The sequence below is a fragment of the Oncorhynchus nerka genome, unplaced genomic scaffold, assembly GCF_034236695.1.
Source record: "Oncorhynchus nerka isolate Pitt River unplaced genomic scaffold, Oner_Uvic_2.0 unplaced_scaffold_1113, whole genome shotgun sequence".
NCBI lineage: Eukaryota > Metazoa > Chordata > Actinopteri > Salmoniformes > Salmonidae > Oncorhynchus > Oncorhynchus nerka.
In genome coordinates, this window is record NW_027040209.1 from 2,256 (window position 1) to 8,446 (window position 6,191).

Consider the following 6,191-nt stretch of genomic DNA (forward strand, 5'->3'; position numbering starts at 1 on the left):
CAGAGAGCTGGAGAGAGACATGATGGAGCTCAGAGAGAGACATGGTGGAGCTCAGAGAGCTGGAGAGAGACATGGTGGAGCTCAGAGAGAGACATGGTGGAGCTCAGAGAGAGACGTGGTGGAGCTCAGAGAGAGACATGGTGGAGCTCAGAGAGAGACATGGTGGAGCTCAGAGAGCTGGAGAGAGACATGGTGGAGCTCAGAGAGAGACATGGTGGAGCTCAGAGAGCTGGAGAGAGACATGGTGGAGCTCAGAGAGAGACATGGTGGAGCTCAGAGAGCTGGAGAGAGACATGGTGGAGCTCAGAAAGAGACATGGTGGAGCTCAGAGAGAGACATGGTGGAGCTGGAGAGCTGGAGAGAGACATGGTGGAGCTCAGAGAGCTGGAGAGAGACATGGTGGAGCTCAGAGAGCTGGAGAGAGACATGGTGGAGCTCAGAGAGCTGGAGAGAGACGTGGTGGAGCTCAGAGAGCTAGAGAGACATGGTGGAGCTCAGAGAGCTGGAGAGAGACATGGTGGAGCTCAGAGAGAGACATGGTGGAGCTCAGAGAGCTGGAGAGAGACATGGTGGAGCTCAGAGAGCTGGAGAGAGACATGGTGGAGCTCGAGAGCTAGAGAGACATGGTGGAGCTCAGAGAGCTGGAGAGAGACATGGTGGAGCCTCAGAGAGGGAGAGCGACTGGGTGGAGCTCAGAGAGCTAGAGAGACATGGTGAGCTCAGAGAGCTAGAGATGAGATGGAGCCTCAGAGAGCTGGAGAGACATGGTGGAGCTCAGAGAGCTAGAGAGACATGATGGAGCTCAGAGAGCTGGGAGAGACATGATGGAGCTCAGAGAGCTGAGAGAGACATGGTGGAGCTCAGAGAGCGGGAGAGAGACATGGTGGAGCCTCAGAGAGCTGGAGAGAGACGTGTGGAGACTCAGAGAGACATGGTGGAGCTTCAGAGAGCTGGAGAGAGACATGGTGGAGCTCAGAGGTGGAGAGAGACGTAGTGGAGCTCAGAGAGACATGGTGGAGCTCAGAGAGCTGGAGAGACGTGGTGGAGCTCAGAGAGCGACATGGTGGAGCTCAGAGAGCTGGAGAGAGACATGGTGGAGCTCAGAGAGCTGGAGAGAGACATGGTGGAGCTCAGAAAGCTGGAGAGAGACATGATGGAGCTCAGAGAGCTGGAGAGAGACATGGTGGAGCTCAGAGAGCTGGAGAGAACATGGTGGAGCTCAGAGAGCTGGAGAACATGGTGGAGCTCAGAGAGCTGAGAGAGACATGGTGGAGCTCAGAGAGAGACATGGTGGAGCTCAGAGAGCTGGAGAGAGACATGGTGGAGCTCAGAAAGCAGGAGAGAGACATGGTGGAGATCAGAGAGCTGGAGAGAGACATGGTGGAGATCAGAGAGCTAGAGAGAGACATGGTGGAGCTCAGAGAGAGACATGGTGGAGCTCAGAAAGCTGGAGAGAGACATGGTGGAGCTCAGAAAGCTGGAGAGAGACATGGTGGAGCTCAGAGAGCTGGAGAGAGACATGGTGGAGCTCAGAGAGAGACATGGTGGAGCTCAGAGAGCTGGAGAGAGACATGGTGGAGCTCAGAGAGAGACATGGTGGAGCTCAGAAAGCTGGAGAGAGACATGGTGGAGCTCAGAGAGAGACATGGTGGAGCTCAGAGCTGAGAGAGACATGGTGGAGCCTCAGAGAGCTGGAGAGAGACATGGTGGAGATCAGAGAGCTGGAGAGAGACATGGTGGAGCTCAGAGAGCTGGAGAGAGACATGTTGGAGCTCAGAGAGAGACATGGTGGAGCTCAGAGAGAGACATGGTGGAGCTCAGAGAGAGACATGGTGGAGCTGGAGAGCTGGAGAGAGACATGGTGGAGCTCAGAGAGCTGGAGAGAGACATGGTGGAGCTCAGAGAGCTGGAGAGAGACATGGTGGAGCTCAGAGAGCTGGAGAGAGACGTGGTGGAGCTCAGAGAGCTAGAGAGACATGGTGGAGCTCAGAGAGCTGGAGAGAGACATGGTGGAGCCTCAGAGAGACACTGGTGGAGCTCTAGAGAGCTGGAGAGAGACATGGTGGAGCTCAGAGAGCTGGAGAGACATGGTGGAGCTCGGAGCTGGAGAGGAGACGGTGGAGCTCAGAGAGCCGAGAGATGATGGAGCTCAGAGAGCTGGAGAGAGACATGGTGGAGCTCAGAGAGCTAGAGAGAGATGATGGAGCTCAGAGAGCTGGAGAGAGACATGATGGAGCTCAGAGAGCTGGAGAGAGACATGGTGGAGCTCAGAGAGCTGGAGAGAGACATGGTGGAGCTCAGAGAGCTGGAGAGAGACGTGGTGGAGATCAGAGAGAGACATGGTGGAGCTCAGAGAGCTGGAGAGAGACGTGGTGGAGCTCAGAGTGCTGGAGAGAGACGTGGTGGAGCTCAGAGAGACATGGTGGAGCTCAGAGAGCTGGAGAGACGTGGTGGAGCTCAGAGAGCGACATGGTGGAGCTCAGAGAGCTGGAGAGAGACATGGTGGAGCTCAGAAAGCTGGAGAGAGACATGATGGAGCTCAGAGAGCTGGAGAGAGACATGGTGGAGCTCAGAGAGCTGGAGAGAGACATGGTGGAGCTCAGAGAGCTGGAGAGAGACATGGTGGAGCTCAGAAAGCTGGAGAGAGACATGGTGGAGCTCAGAGAGCTGGAGAGAGACATGGTGGAGCTCAGAGAGAGACATGGTGGAGCTCAGAAAGCTGGAGAGAGACATGGTGGAGCTCAGAAAGCTGGAGAGAGACATGGTGGAGATCAGAGAGCTGGAGAGAGACATGGTGGAGCTCAGAGAGAGACATGGTGGAGCTCAGAGAGCTGGAGAGAGACATGGTGGAGCTCAGAGAGAGACATGGTGGAGCTCAGAGCTGGAGAGAGACATGGGTGGAGCCTAGAGAGAGAGACATGGTGGAGCTCAGAAAGCTGGAGAGAGACATGGTGGAGATCAGAGAGCTGGAGAGAGACATGGTGGAGCTCAGAGAGCTGGAGAGAGACATGGTGGAGCTCAGAGAGAGACATGGTGGAGCTCAGAGAGAGACATGGTGGAGCTCAGAGAGCTAGAGAGAGACATGGTGGAGCTCAGAGAGAGACATGGTGGAGCTCAGAGAGAGACATGGTGGAGCTCAGAGAGACATGGTGGAGCTCAGAGAGCTGGTCCACACAATCCAGACAGAACAAACTCACAAAACAGACCAGCACAACAACACCGCACCAACAAGACCAGAAGGGTTGAAGGTAGAGATGGACTGCTGTCTGAGAGCTGGCTGCTCTAAGGACTGATGTTAGCGAACTTAAATCAAATCAAATTGTATTTGTCCCATAAGCCAAATACAACAACCTTACAGTTAAATGCTTAACCTGCTCAACTACAGCCCCGTCGATGAGATTTGAATGGGTTTGGACCATGTTAGTTTGTTGGTGACGTGGACACAAAGGAACTTGAAGCTCTTAACCTGCTCAACTACAGCCCCGTCGATGAGATTTGAATGGGTTTGGACCATGTTAGTTTGTTGGTGACGTGGACACAAAGGAACTTGAAGCTCTCAACCTGCTCAACTACAGCCCCGTCGATGAGATTTGAATGGGTTTGGACCATGTTAGTTTGTTGGTGACGTGGACACAAAGGAACTTGAAGCTCTCAACCTGCTCAACTACAGCCCCGGCTGATGAGATTTGAATGGGTTTGGACCATGTTAGTTTCTGTTGGTGACGTGGGACACAAAGGAACTTGAAGCTCTCCTAACCTGCTCAACTGCAGCCCCGCCGATGAGATTTGAAATGGGCTTTGGACCATGTTAGTTTGTTGGTGACGTGACACAAAGGAACTTGAAGCTCTTAACCTGCTCAACTACAGCCCCGTCGATGAGATTTGAATGGGTTTGGACCATGTTAGTTTGTTGGTGACGTGGACACAAAGGAACTTGAAGCTCTCAACCTGCTCAACTACAGCCCCGTCGATGAGATTTGAATGGGGGCGTGGCTCGGTCCTCCTTTTCCTGTAATCCACAATCATCTGCTTTGTCTTGATCACGTTGAGGGAGAGGTTGTTCTCTTTGCACCACACGGTCAGGTCTCTGACCTCCTCCCTATAGGCTGTCTCGTTGTTGAGGGAGAGGATGTTATCCTGGTACCACCAGGTCTCTGTCCTCCTCCCTATAGGCTGTCTCGTTGTTGAGGGAGAGGATGTTATCCTGGTACCACCAGGTCTCTGACCTCCTCCCTATAGGCTGTCTCGTTGTTGAGGGAGAGGTTGTTGTCCTGGTACCACCAGGTCTCTGACCTCCTCCCTATAGGCTGTCTCATCGTTGAGGGAGAGGTTGTTGTCCTGGTACCACCAGGTCTCTGTCCTCCTCCCTATAGGCTGTCTCATCGTTGAGGGAGAGGTTGTTGTCCTGGTACCACCAGGTCTCTGTCCTCCTCCCTATAGGCTGTCTCATCGTTGAGGGAGAGGTTGGTATCCTCCACACGGTCAGGTCTCTGACCTCCTCCCTATAGGCTGTCTCATCGTTGAGGGAGAGGTTGTTGTCCTGGTACCACCAGGTCTCTGTCCTCCTCCCTATAGGCTGTCTCATCGTTGAGGGAGAGGTTGTTGTCCTTGTACCACCAGGTCTCTGTCCTCCTCCCTATAGGCTGTCTCATCGTTGAGGGAGAGGTTGGTATCCTGGCACCACACTGCCAGGTCTCTGACCTCCTCCCTATAGGCTGTCTCATCGTTGTCGGTGATCAGGCCTACCAGTGTTGTGTCATCGGCAAACTTAATGATGGTGCAGTCATGATTGAACAGGGAGTACAGGAGGGAATTGAGCACGAACCCCTGAGGGGCCCCCGTGTTGAGGATCAGCGTGGCGGATGTGTTGTTACCTGGGGGGCGGCTCGTCAGGAAGTCCAGGATCCAGTTGCAGAGGGAGGTGTTTAGTCCCAGGGTCCTTAGCTTAGTGATGAGCTTTGAGGGCACTATGGTGTTGAACGCTGAGCTGTAGTCAATGAACAGCATTCTCACAATAGGTGTTCCTTTGTCCAGGTGTGAAAGGGCAGTGTGGAGTGCAATAGAGATTGCATCATCTGTGGATCTGTTAGGGCGGTATGCAAATTGGAGTGGGTCTAGTGTTTCTGGGATGATGGTGTTGATGTGAGCCATGACCAGCCTTTAAAAACACTTTAGGGTTACAGACATGAGTGATAAGTAGTCATTTAGGCAGGTTACCTTAGTGTTCCTGGGAACAGGAACTATGGTGGTCTGCTTGAAACATGTTGGTATTACAGACTCAGACAGGGAGATGTTGAAAATGTCAGTGAAGACACTTGCCAGTTGGTCAGTGCATTCTTTGCGTACGATCGGCCCTGGTAATCCATCTGGCCCCGCGTGCCTTGTGAATGTTGACCTGTTCAAAGGGTCTTACTCACATCAGCTGGGGCGTGATAGTGATCACACAGTCAGTCCGTGGAACAGCTGATGCTCTCATGCGCTGTTTCAGTGTTATTTGGCCTCAAGCTTGAGTCATGATACAGTTGTTTAGCCTCATCCGGTGGTTCATAACTGGGCAGCTCTTGGCTGTGCTTCCCTTTGTAGTCTGTAAAAGTTTGCAAGCCCTGCCACATCCGACGAGCATCGGAGCCAGTGTCGTACAATTCGATCTTAGTCTTGTATTGACGCTTTGCCTCTTTTATGGTTCGTCGGAGTGCATAGCGGGATTGAAATCGGCAGCTCTACCCTTTGAATGTTTCCTGTAATCCATGGCTTCTGGTTGGGGTATGTACGTACAGTCCCTGTGGGGACAACATCATTGATGCACTTATTGATAAAGCCAGTGACTCCTCAATGCGGAGGAATCCCGGGACATGTTCCAGTCTGTGATAGCAAAACAGTCCTGTAGTTTAGCATCTGCTTCATCTGACCACTTTTTATAGACTGTGTCACTGGTGCTTCCTGCATTAATTTCTGCTTGTAAGCAGGAATCAGGAGGATATGGAGGGCGGGGGTCAGATTTGCCAAATGAAGGGTGAGGGAGAGCTTTGTACACGTTTCTGTGTGTGGAGTAAAGGTGGTCTAGAGTTTTTTTTCCCCCTCTGGTTGCAAATTTAACATGCCGGTAGAAATGAGATAAAACTGATTTAAGTTTCCCTCCATTAAAGTCCACGGCCACTAGGAGCGCTGCCTCTGGATAAGCAGGCCCAACC